This window comes from Sorghum bicolor, chromosome 6, assembly GCF_000003195.3.
Source record: "Sorghum bicolor cultivar BTx623 chromosome 6, Sorghum_bicolor_NCBIv3, whole genome shotgun sequence".
Taxonomy (NCBI): Eukaryota; Viridiplantae; Streptophyta; class Magnoliopsida; order Poales; family Poaceae; genus Sorghum; species Sorghum bicolor.
The window spans coordinates 20,722,405-20,735,301 of record NC_012875.2 but is presented as its reverse complement, the minus strand read 5'-3'; positions in this window follow the sequence as shown (position 1 = coordinate 20,735,301).

Here is a 12,897-nt window from a genome sequence, read left to right as displayed (position 1 = left end):
GGATCCACTTTGGTCTGTTTAGAAATATTGTTGGTTTCGGTGCAAGATATGTGCATGGTTTGTGCCTAATGCACCATAGTCTAAGAAACCATTTTGGAAGCACCTGTTGGTACTTCGGTGAAGAGGCTCAAGTGGAAGCTCGGTTTGATATGTTTGGAGATAGTGCTAATCTTGATGCAAGATAGGTGCATGATTTGCAAGGAACATACCATATGCTTAGAAATCAATTTGGAGACACCCAATAGAACTCCTAGATGACGTGTGTCATATGGAATCTTGGTTCGGTCCGTTTGTAGACATTGTAAGTTTTAGTGCAAGATAGGTGCACAGTTTGCGCCTAATGCACCATAGTCTAAGAAATCATTTTGGATGCACTATTTGGTACTCTTGAGCGAAGAGGCTCAAGTGGAAGCTTGGTTCGGTCAGTTTGGAGATAGTGCTAATCCTTATGCAAGGTAGGTGCATGGTTTGCATGGAACATACCATATGCTTGGAAATCAATTTGGATGCACCCGATGGAACTCCTTGACGACGTGTGTCATATGGAATCTCGCTTCGGTCCATTTGAAGATATTGTTAGTTTCGGTGCAAGATAGGTGCACAGTTTGCACCTAATGCACCATAGCCTAAGAAACCATTTTGGACACACTTGTTGGCACTCCTAGGTGAAGGGGCTCAAGTGGATGCTCGGTTCGGTCTATTTGGAGATAGTGCTAATCTTGATGCAAGATAGGTGCGCGGTTTGTATGGAACATAACAAATGCTTGGAAATCAATCTCGACGCACATGATGGAACTCCTAGATGACGTGTGTCATACAAAATCTTTCTTTGGTCTGCTTGGAGACAATGTTAGTTTTAGTGCAAGATAGGTGCAAAGTTTGCACATAATGCAGCATAGGCTAAGAAACCATTTTGGACGCACCCGATGGTACTCCTAGGTAAAAGGCTCAAGTTAAAGCTCGGTTCGGTCTATTTGGAGATAGTGCTAATCTTGATGCAAGATAGATGTACGGTCTGCATGGAACGTACCATATGCTTAGAAATTAATTTGGACACACCCGATAGAACTCCTTGATGACGTGTGTTATATGGAATCTCGCTTTGGTGTGTTTAGAGATAGTATTAGTTTCAGTGCAAGATATGTGCACGGTTTGCGCCTAATGCACCAAAGTCTAAGAAACAATTTTGGAAGCACCTGTTGGTACTCCTAGGTGAAGAGGCTCAAGTGGAGGCTCGGTTCGGTCTGTTTAGAGATAGTGCTAGTCTTGATGGACGATAGGTGCACGATTTGCTTGGAACATACCATATGCTCAGAAATCAATTTGGACACACCAGATGGAACTCCTAGCTGACATGTGTCATATGGAATCTCACTTCGGTCCGTTTAGAGACAGTGTTATTTTTGGTGCAAGATAGGTGCACAGTTTGCACCTACCATAGGATAAGAAACCATTTTGGACGCATCCGATGGTACTCCTAGGTCACGGGGCTCAAGTGAAAGCTCAATTTGGTCTGTTTAGAGATAGTGCTAATCTTGATGCAAGATAGATCCACGGTTTGCATGGAACATAAGATATGCTTAGGAACCAATTAGGACACACCTAATATAACTCCTTGATGACTTGTGTCATATGGAATCTTGCTTCGGTTCGTTTAGAGATAGTGTTAGTTTTGGTAGAAGATATATGCACGATTTACGCTTAATGCACCATAGGCTAAGAAACCATTTTAGACGCACCTGATGGTACTCATAGTTGAAGAGGCTCAAGTGGAGGCTCGATTTGGTCTGTTCGGATATAGTGCTAATCTTGATGCAAGATAGTTGCACAGTTTGAATGCAACGTACCATATGTTAAGAAATCAATTTGGACGCATCCAATGGAACTCCTAGATGGCGTGTGTCATATGGAATCTCGCTTCGGTATGTTTGGAGACAATGTTAGTTTCGGTGCAAGATAGGTGCATAGTTTGTGCCTAATGCAACATAGTCTAAGAAACCATTTTTGACACACCTGTTTGTACTCCTAGATGAAGAGGCTCAAGTGGAAGCTCGGTTCAGTCTGTTTGGATATAGTGCTAATCTTGATGCAAGATAGATGCACGGTTTGCATAGAACATACCATATGCTTGGAAATCAATTTGGATGCACCCGATGGAACTCCTTGATGACGTGTGTCATATGGAATCTCACTTAGGTTTGTTTAGAAACAGTGTTAGTTTCGGTGCAAGATATGTGCATGGTTTGCGCCTAATGCACCATAGTCTAAGAAACCATTTTGGAAGCACCTGTTGGTACTTCGGTGAAGAGGCTCAAGAGGAAGCTCAGTTTGATCTGTTTGGAGATAGTGCTAATCTTGATGCAAGATAGGTGCATGATTTGCAAGGAACATACCATATGCTTAGAAATCAATTTGGACGCACCATATGGAACTCCTAGATGATGTGTGTCATATGGAATCTTGCTTCGGTCCGTTTGTAGACATTGTAAGTTTTAGTGCAAGATAGGTGCACACTTTACGCCTAATGTACCATAGTCTAAGAAACCATTTTGGACGCACTATTTGGTACTCCTGGGTGTAGAGGCTCAAGTGGAAGCTTGGTTCGGTAAGTTTGGAGATAGTGCTAATCCTTCTGCAAGGTAGGAGCATGGTTTGTATGGAACATACCATATGCTTGGAAATCAATTTGGATGCACCCGATGGAACTCCTTGATGACGTGTCTCATATGGAATCTCGCTTCGGTCCATTTGGAGACATTGTTAGTTTCGGTGCAAGATAGGTGCACAGTTTGCACCTAATGCACCATAGTCTAAGAAACCATTTTGGACACACTTGTTGGTACTCCTAGGTGACGGGGCTCAAGTGGATGCTCGGTTCGGTCTGTTTGGAGATATTGCTAATCTTGATGCAAGATAGGTGCACGGTTTGCATACCATAAGCTTGGAAATCAACTTGGATGCACCCGATGGAACTCCTTGATGACGTGTGTCATATGCTATCTCACTTTGGTCTATTTAGAAATATTGTTAGTTTCGGTGCAAGATATGTGCATGGTTTGCGCCTAATGCACCATAGTCTAAGAAACCATTTTGGAAGCACCTGTTGGTACTTCAGTGAAGAGGCTCAAGAGGAAGCTCGATTTGATATGTTTGGAGATAGTGCTAATCTTGATGCAAGATAGGTGCATGATTTACAAGGAACATACCATATGCTTAGAAATCAATTTGGACGCACCCAATGGAACTCCTAGATGACGTGTGTCATATGGAATCTTGCTTCGGTCCGTTTGTAGACATTGTAAGTTTTAGTGCAAGATATGTGCATAGTTTGCGCCTAATGCACCATAGTCTAAGAAAGGGCTAAAGTAGAGGCTCGGTTCGGTCTGTTTGTAGATAGTGCTAATGTTGATGCAAGATAGGTGCACGGTTTGCATAGAACAACCAAATTCTTGGAAAACAATCTCGACGCACATGATGGAACTCCTAGATGACGTGTGTCATACAAAATCTTGCTTCAGTCTGTTTGGAGACAGTGTTAGTTTCGGTTCAAGATAGGTGCAAGGTTTGCATATAATGCAGCATAGGCTAAGAAACCATTTTGGACGCACCCGATGGTACTCCTTGGTAAATGGCTCAAGTGAAAGCTCAGTTTGGTCTATTTGGAGATAGTGCTAATCTTGATGCAAGATAGATGCACGGTCTGCATGGAACGTACCATATGCTTAGAAATTAATTTGGACACACCTGATAGAACTCCTTGATGATGTGTGTCATATGGAATCTCGCTTTGGTGTGCTAAGAGAGAGTATTAGTTTCGGTGCAAGATATGTGCACGGTTTGTGCCTAATGCACCAATGTCTAAGAAATCATTTTAGAAGCACCTGCTGGTACTCCTAGGTGAAGAGGCTCAAGTGGAGGCTCGGTTCGGTCTGTTTAGAGATAGTGCTAATCTTGATGCAAGATAAGTGCACCATATGCTCAGAAATCAATATGGACACACCAGATGGAACTCGTAGATGACATGTGTCCTATGGAATCTCACTTCGGTCGGTTTAGAGACAGTGTTAGTTTCGGTGGAAGATAGGTGCACGGTTTGCACCTAATGCACCATAGGATAAGAAACCATTTTGGACGCACCCGATAGTACTCCTAGGTCAAGGGGCTCAAGTGAAAGCTTGGTTTGGTCAGTTTGGAGATAGTGCTAATCTTGATGCAAGATAGATGCACAGTTTCCATGGAACATACAAGATGCTCATAAATCAATTAGGACGCACCTGATATAACTCATTGATGATGTGTGTGTCATATGGAATCTTGCTTCGGTTTGTTTAGAGACAGTGTTAGTTTTGGTAGAAGATATGTGCATGATTTTCGCCTAATGCACCATACGCTATGAAACCATTCTAGACGCACCCGATAGTACTCGTAGTTGAAGAGGCTCAAGTGGAGGCTCGATTTGGTCTGTCCGGATATAGTGCTAATCATGATGCAAGATAGGTGCACGGTTTGCATGGAACATACCATATGCATGGAAATCAATTTGGATGCACCCAATGGAACTCCTTGATGACGTATGTCATATGGAATCTCGCTTCGGTCCATTTGGAGATATTGTTAGTTTCAGTGCAAGATAGGTGCACAGTTTGCACCTAATGCACCATAGTCTAAGAAACCATTTTGGACGCACTTATTGGTACTCCTAGGTGAAGGGGCTCAAGTGGATGCTCGGTTCGGTCTGTCTAGAGATAGTGCTAATCTTAATGCAAGATAGGTGCACGGTTTGCATGGAACATACCAAATGCTTGGAAATCAATCTGGACGCACATGATGGAACTCCTAGATTATGTGTGTCATACGAAATCTTGCTTCGGTCTGTTTGGAGACAGTGTTAGTTTCGGTGCAAGATAGGTGCAAGGTTTGCACATAATGCAGCATAGGCTAAGAAACCATTTTGGACGCACCCGATGGTACTCCTAGGTAAAATGCTCAAGTGAAAGCTCGGTTTGGTCTATTTTGAGATAGTGTTAATCTTGATTCAAGATAGATACACAGTCTGCATGAAATGTCCCATATGCTTAGAAATTAATTTGGACACACCGATAGAACGCCTTGATGATGTGTGTCATATGGAATCTCGCTTTGGTGTGCTTAGAGATAGTACTAGTTTCGGTGCAAGAAATGTGCACGGTTTGTGCCTAATGCACCAAAGTCTAAGAAACCATTTTGGAAGCACCTGTTGGTACTCCTAGGTGAAGAGGCTCAAGTGGAGGCTAGGTTCGGTCTATTTAGAGATAGTGCTAATCTTGAAGCAAGATAAGTGCACGATTTGCATGGAATAAACCATATGCTCAGAAATCAATTTGGACGCACCAGATGGAACTTCTAGATGACATGTGTCATATGGAATCCCACATCGGTCCGTTTGGAGACAGTGTTAGTTTCGGTGCAAGATAGGTGCATGGTTTGCACCTAATGCACCATAGTATAAGAAACCATTTTGGATGGACCCGATGGTACTACTAGGTCAAGTTGCTCAAGTGAAAGCTCGTTTTGGTCTGTTTGGAGCGATATGCTCAGAAATCAATTAGGACGCACCTGATATAACTCCTTGATGATGTGTATCATATGTAATCTTGCTTCGGTTTGTTTAGAGAGAGTGTTAGTTTTGGTAGAAGATATATGCACGGTTTACGCCAAATGCACCATAGGCTAAGAAACCATTTTAGACGCACCCGATGGTACTCATAGTTGAAGAGGCTCAAGTGGAGGCTCGATTTGGTCTGTTCAGATATAGTGCTAATATTGATGCAAGATAGTTGCACAGTTTGCATGCAACGTACCATATGTTAAGAAATCAATTTGGACGCACCCAATGGAACTCCAAGATGACGTGTATCATATGGAATCTCGCTTCGGTCCATTTGGAGATATTGTTATTTTCAGTGCAAGATAGGTGCACAGTTTGCACCGAATGCACCATAGTCTAAGAAACCATTTTGGACGGACTTGTTGGTACTCCTAGGTGAAGGGGCTCAAGTGGATGCTCGGTTCGGTCTGTCTAGAGATAGTGCTAATCTTAATGCAAGATATGCACGGTTTGCATGGAACATACCAAATGCTTGGAAATCAATCTAGACGCACATGATGGAACTCCTAGATGACGTGTGTTATACGAAATCTTGCTTCGGTCTGTTTGGAGACAGTGTTAGTTTCGGTGGAAGATAGGTTCAAGGTTTACACATAATGCAGCATAGGCTAAGAAATCATTTTGGACGCACCCGATGGTACTCCTAGGTTAAAGGCTCAAGTGAAAGCTCGGTTTGGTCTATTTGGAGATAGTGCTAATCTTGATTCAAGATAGATGCACAGTCTGCATGGAACGTACCTTATGCTTAGAAATTAATTTGGACACACCGATAGAACTCCTTGATGATGTGTGTCATATGGAATCTTGCTTTGGTGTGCTTAGAGACAGTACTAGTTTCGGTGCAAGAAATGTGCACGGTTTGCGCCTAATGCACCAAAGTCTAAGAAACCATTTTGGGAGCACCTGTTGGTACTCCTTAGTGAAGAGGCTCAAGTGGAGGCTGGGTTCGGTCTATTTAAAGATAGTGCTAATCTTGATGCAAGATAAGTGCACGATTTGCATGGGAGAAACCATATGCTCAGAAATCAATTTGTACGCACCAGATGGAACTTCTAGATGAAATGTGTCATATGGAATCCCACTTCGGTCCGTTTGGAGACAGTGTTAGTTTCGGTGCAAGATAGGTGCATGGTTTGCACCTAATGCACCATAGGATAAGAAACCATTTTGGATGCGCCCGATGGTACTACTAGGTCAAGGTGCTCAAGTGAAAGCTCGGTTTGGTCTGTTTGGAGATAGTGCTAATCTTGATGCAAGATAGATGCACAGTTTGCATGGAACATACGATATGCTCAGAAATCAATTAGGACGCACCTGATATAACTCCTTGATGATGTGTATCATATGTAATCTTGCTTCGGTTCGTTTAGAGAGAGTGTTAGTTTTGGTAGAAGATATATGCACGGTTTACGCCAAATGCACCATAGGCTAAGAAACCATTTTAGACGCACCCGATGGTACTCATAGTTGAAGAGGCTCAAGTGGAGGCACGATTTGGTCTGTTCGGATATAGTGCTAATCTTGATGCAAGATAGTTGCACAGTTTGCATGCAAAGTACCATATGTTAAGAAATCAATTTGGACGCACCCAATGGAACTTCTAGATGACGTGTGTCATATGCAATCTCGCTTTGGTCTGTTTAGAGACAATGTTAGTTTCGGTGCAAGATAGGTGCAAAGTTTGTGCCTAATGCACCATAGTCTAAGAAACCATTTTTGACACACCTGTTTGTACTCCTAGATGAAGAGGCTCAAGTGGAAGCTCGGTTTGGTCTGTTTGGAGATAGTGCTAATCTTGATGCAAGATAGATGCACGGTTTGCATGGGACATACGATATGCTCAGAAATCAATTAGGACGCACCTGATATAACTCCTTGATGATGTGTATCATATGTAATCTTGCTTCGGTTTGTTTAGAGAGAGTGTTAGTTTTGGTAGAAGATGTATGCACGGTTTACGCCAAATGCACCATAGGCTAAGAAACCATTTTAGACGCACCCGATGGTACTCATAGTTGAAGAGGCTCAAGTGGAAGCTCGGTTTGGTCTGTTTGGAGATAGTGCTAATCTTGATGCAAGATAGATGCACGGTATGCATGGAACATACGATATGCTCAGAAATCAATTAGGACGCACCTGATATAACTCCTTGATGATGTGTATCATATGTAATCTTGCTTCGGTTTGTTTAGAGAGAGTGTTAGTTTTGGTAGAAGATATATGCACGGTTTACGCCAAATGCACCATAGGCTAAGAAACCATTTTAGACGCACCCGATGGTACTCATAGTTGAAGAGGCTCAAGTGGAGGCTCGATTTGGTCTGTTCAGATATAGTGCTAATCTTGATGCAATATAGTTGCACAGTTTGCATGCAACGTACCATATGTTAAGAAATCAATTTGGACACACCCAACGGAACTTCTACATGACGTGTGTCATATGCAATCTCGCTTTGGTCTGTTTGGAGACAATGTTAGTTTCGGTGCAATATAGGTGCAAAGTTTGTGCCTAATGCACCATAGTCTAAGAAACCATTTTTGACACACCTGTTTGCACTCCTAGATGAAGAGGCTCAAGTGGAAGCTCGGTTTGGTCTGTTTGGAGATAGTGCTAATCTTGATGCAAGATAGATGCACGGTTTGCATGGAACATACGATATGCTCAGAAATCAATTAGGACGCACCTGATATAACTCCTTGATGATGTGTATCATATGCAATCTTGCTTCAGTTTGTTTAGAGAGAGTCTTAGTTTTGGTAGAAGATGTATGCACGGTTTACGCCAAATGCACCATAGGCTAAGAAACCATTTTAGACGCACCCGATGGTACTCATAGTTGAAGAGGCTCAAGTGGAGGCTCGATTTGGTCTGTTCAGATATAGTGCTAATCTTGATGCAAGATAGTTGCACAGTTTGCATGCAACGTACCATATGTTAAGAAATCAATTTGGACGCACCCAATGGAACTTCTAGATGACGTGTGTCATATGCAATCTCGCTTTGGTCTGTTTGGAGACAATGTTAGTTTCGGTGCAATATAGGTGCAAAGTTTGTGCCTAATGCACCATAGTGTAAGAAACCATTTTTGACACACCTGTTTGTACTCCTAGATGAAGAGGCTCAAGTGGAAGCTCGGTTTGGTCTGTTTGGAGATAGTGCTAATCTTGATGCAAGATAGATGCACGGTATGCATGGAACATACGATATGCTCAGAAATCAATTAGGACGCACCTGATATAACTCCTTGATGATGTGTATCATATGTAATCTTGCTTCGGTTTGTTTAGAGAGAGTGTTAGTTTTGGTAGAAGATATATGCACGGTTTACGCCAAATGCACCATAGGCTAAGAAACCATTTTAGACGCACCCGATGGTACTCATAGTTGAAGAGGCTCAAGTGGAGGCTCGATTTGGTCTGTTCAGATATAGTGCTAATCTTGATGCAATATAGTTGCACAGTTTGCATGCAATGTACCATATGTTAAGAAATCAATTTGGACGCACCCAATGGAACTCCTAGATGACATGTGTCATATAGAATCTCGCTTTGGTCTGTTTGTAGACAATGTTAGTTTCGGTGCAAGATAGGTGCATAGTTTGTGCCTAATGCACCATAGTCTAAGAAACCATTTTTGACACACCTGTTTGTACTCCTAGATGAAGAGGCTCAAGTGGAAGCTTGGTTCGGTCTGTTTGGAGATAGTGCTAATCTTGATGCAAGATGGGTGCACGGTTTGCATGGAACATACCATATGCTTGGAAATCAATTTGGATGCACCAGATGGAACTTTTTGATGACATGTGTTATATGGAATCCCACTTCGGTCCATTTGGAGACAGTGTTAGTTTCGGTGCAAGATAGGTGCATGGTTTGCACCTAATGCACCATAGGATAAGAAACCATTTTGGATGCACCTGATGGTACTACTAGGTCAAGGTGCTCAAGTGAAAGCTCGGTTTGGTTTGTTTGGAGATAGTGCTAATCTTGATGCAAGATAGATGCACGGTTTGCATGGAACATACGATATGCTCAGAAATCAATTAGGACGCACTTGATATAACTCCTTGATGATGTGTCATATGTAATCTCGCTTTTGTTCTCTTTAGAGACAGTGTTAGTTTTGGTAGAAGATACCTATCTTGCACCATAGGCAAGATGTGTGTCATATGGAATCTTGCACCATAGTCTAAGATAGGTGCATAGTTCCAATGTGCACCTATCTTGCACCGAAACTAACACTATCTCCAAACGGACCAAATCGAGATTCCATATGACACACGTCATCTAGGAGTTCCATCGGGTGCGTCCAAATTGATTTCTGAGCATATGGTATGTTCCATGCAAACCATGCACCTATCTTGCATCAAGATTAGCAGTATCTCCAAGCAGACCGAACCTAGCTTGCACTTGAGCCTCTTCATCTAGGAGTACCAGCAGGTGCACCCAAAATGGATTCTTAGGCTATGGTGCATTAGGCACAAACTATGCACCTATCTTGCACCAAAACTAACACTGTCTCCAAACGGACCAAAACGAGATTCTATATGAAACACGTCATCTAGGAGTTCCATCAGGTGCGACCAAATTGATTTTCAAGCATATGGTACGTTCCATGTAAACTGTGCACCTATTTTGCATCAAGAGTAGCACTATCTCCAAATGGACTGAACCGAGCTTTCACTTGAGCCACTTCACCTAGGAGTACCATTGGGTGCGTCCAAAATGGTTTCTTAGCCTGCGGTGCATTAGGCGCAAACCGTGCACCTATCTTGCATCGATACTAACACTTACTCCAAATGGACCAAAGCAAGATTACATATGACACACGTCAGCTAGAAGTTCTATCGGATGCGTCCAAATTGATTTCTGAGCATAAGGTACGTTCCATGCAAACTATGTAACTATCTTGCATCAAGATTAGCACTATCTCCAAATAGACCGAACCGAGCTTCCACTTGAGCCTCTTCAGTGGATTGTACCATCGGTTGCGTCCAAAATGGTTTCTTAGAGTATGGTTTATTAGGCACAAACCGTGCACCGATCTTGCACCAAAACTAACACTTTCTCCAAATGGACCAAAGTGAGATATTATATGACACACATCATCTAGGAGTTATATCGGGTGTGTGCAAATTGATTTTCAAGCATATAGTATATTTCATGCACACCGAGCACCTATCTTGGACCAAAGTGAGATTCCATATGACACACATCATCCAAGAGTTCTATCAGGTGCATCCAAACTGATTTCTAAGCAAATGGTACATTCCATGCAAACCGTGCACCTATCTTACATCAAGATTAGCACTATCTCCAAACAGACCAAATCGAGCATTCACTTATGCCCCTTTACCTAGGTGTACAATCGGGTGCGTCCAAAATCGTTTCTTAGCCTATGTGCATTAGGCACAAACTGTGCACCTATCTTGCACCGAAATTAACTCTGTCTCTAAACAGACCGAAGCGAGACTCCATATGACACACATCATCTAAGAGTTCCATCGGGTGTGTCCAAATTTATTTCCTGGAATATGGTATGTCCTGTGCAAACTGTGCACCTATCTTGCATCAAGATTAGCACAATCTGCAAATAGACTAAACCGAGCTTCCACTTTAGCCTCTCCACCTAGAAGTACCAATAGATGCGTCCAAAATGGTTTCTTGGACTTTGGTGCATAAAGCGCAAACTGTGCACCTATGTTGCAGCGAAACAAACCGAAGTGAGATACCATATGACACACATTATCTAGGAGTTCTATCGGGTGCGTCCAAATTGATTTCTAAGCATATGGTACATTCTATGCAAACCATGCACCTATCTTGCATCAAGACTAGCACTATCTCCAAACAGACCGGACCAAGCTTCCACTTGAGCCTCTTCACCTTTGAGTACCAATAGATTTTCCAAAATGGTTTCTTAGGCTATGGTGCATTAGGCGCAAACTATGCACCTATATGCGCCAAAACTAACACTGTCTTCAAACGGACCAAAGCGAGATTCCATATGACACACGTCATCTACGAGTTCCATCAGGTGCGTCCAAATTAATTTCTGAGCATATGGTACTTTCCATGCAAACTATACACCTATCTTGCAACAAGATTAGCACTATCTCCAAATAGACCGAACCGAGCTTTCACTTGAGCCTCTTCACCTAGGAGTACCATCGGGTGTGTCCAAAATGGTTTTTAGCCAATGGTGCATTAGGCACAAACCGTGCGCCTATCTTGCACTGAAACTAACACTCTCCAAACAGACCGAACGAGATTCCATGTGATACACGTCATATAGGAGTTCCAATGGTAGCGTCCAAACTGATTTCTGAGCATATGGTACGTTTCATGCAAATTTTGCACCTATCTTGCATTAAGATTAGCACTGTCTTGAAACAGACCAAACCGAGCTTCCACTTGAGCCTCTTCACCTAGAAGTACCAATAGGTGCGTTCAAAATGGTTTCTTAGACTATGGTGCATTAGGTGCAAACTGTGCACCTATCTTGCACCAAAACTAATATTGTCTCCAAACGGACTGAAGCAAGATTCCATATGACACACATTATCTAGGAGTTCCATTGGGTGTGTCCAAATTGATTTCCGAGCATATGTTACGTTCCATGCAAACCATGCACCTATCTTGTATCAAGATTAGCACTATCTCCAAACAGATCGGACCTAGCTTCCACTTGAGCCTCTTCACCTTTGAGTACCAACAGATTTTCCAAAATTGTTTCTTAGACTATGGTGCATTAGGCGCAAACTGTGCACCTATCTTGCACCAAAACTAACACTATCTTAAAACGGACCAAAGCGAGATTCCATATGAGACACGTCATCTACGAGTTCCATCAGGTGTGTCCAAATTGATTTCTGAGCATATGGTACTTTCCTTGCAAACTGTACACCTATCTTGCATCAATATTAGCACTATATCCAAATACACCGAACCGAGCTATCACTTGAGCCTCTTCACCTAGGAGTACCATCGGGTGTGTCCAAAATGGTTTTTTAGCCTATTGTGCATTAGGCGCAAACCGTGCACCTATCTTGCACTGAAACTAACACTCTTCGAACAGACCGAACGAAATTCCATAAGATATACGTCATCTAGGAGTTCCAACGGGTGCGTGCAAATTGATTTCTGAGCATATGGTACGTTTCATGCAAACTGTGCACCCATCTTGCATTAAGATTAGCACTGTCTCGAAACAGACCAAACCGAGCTTCCATTTGAGCCTCTTCAACTAA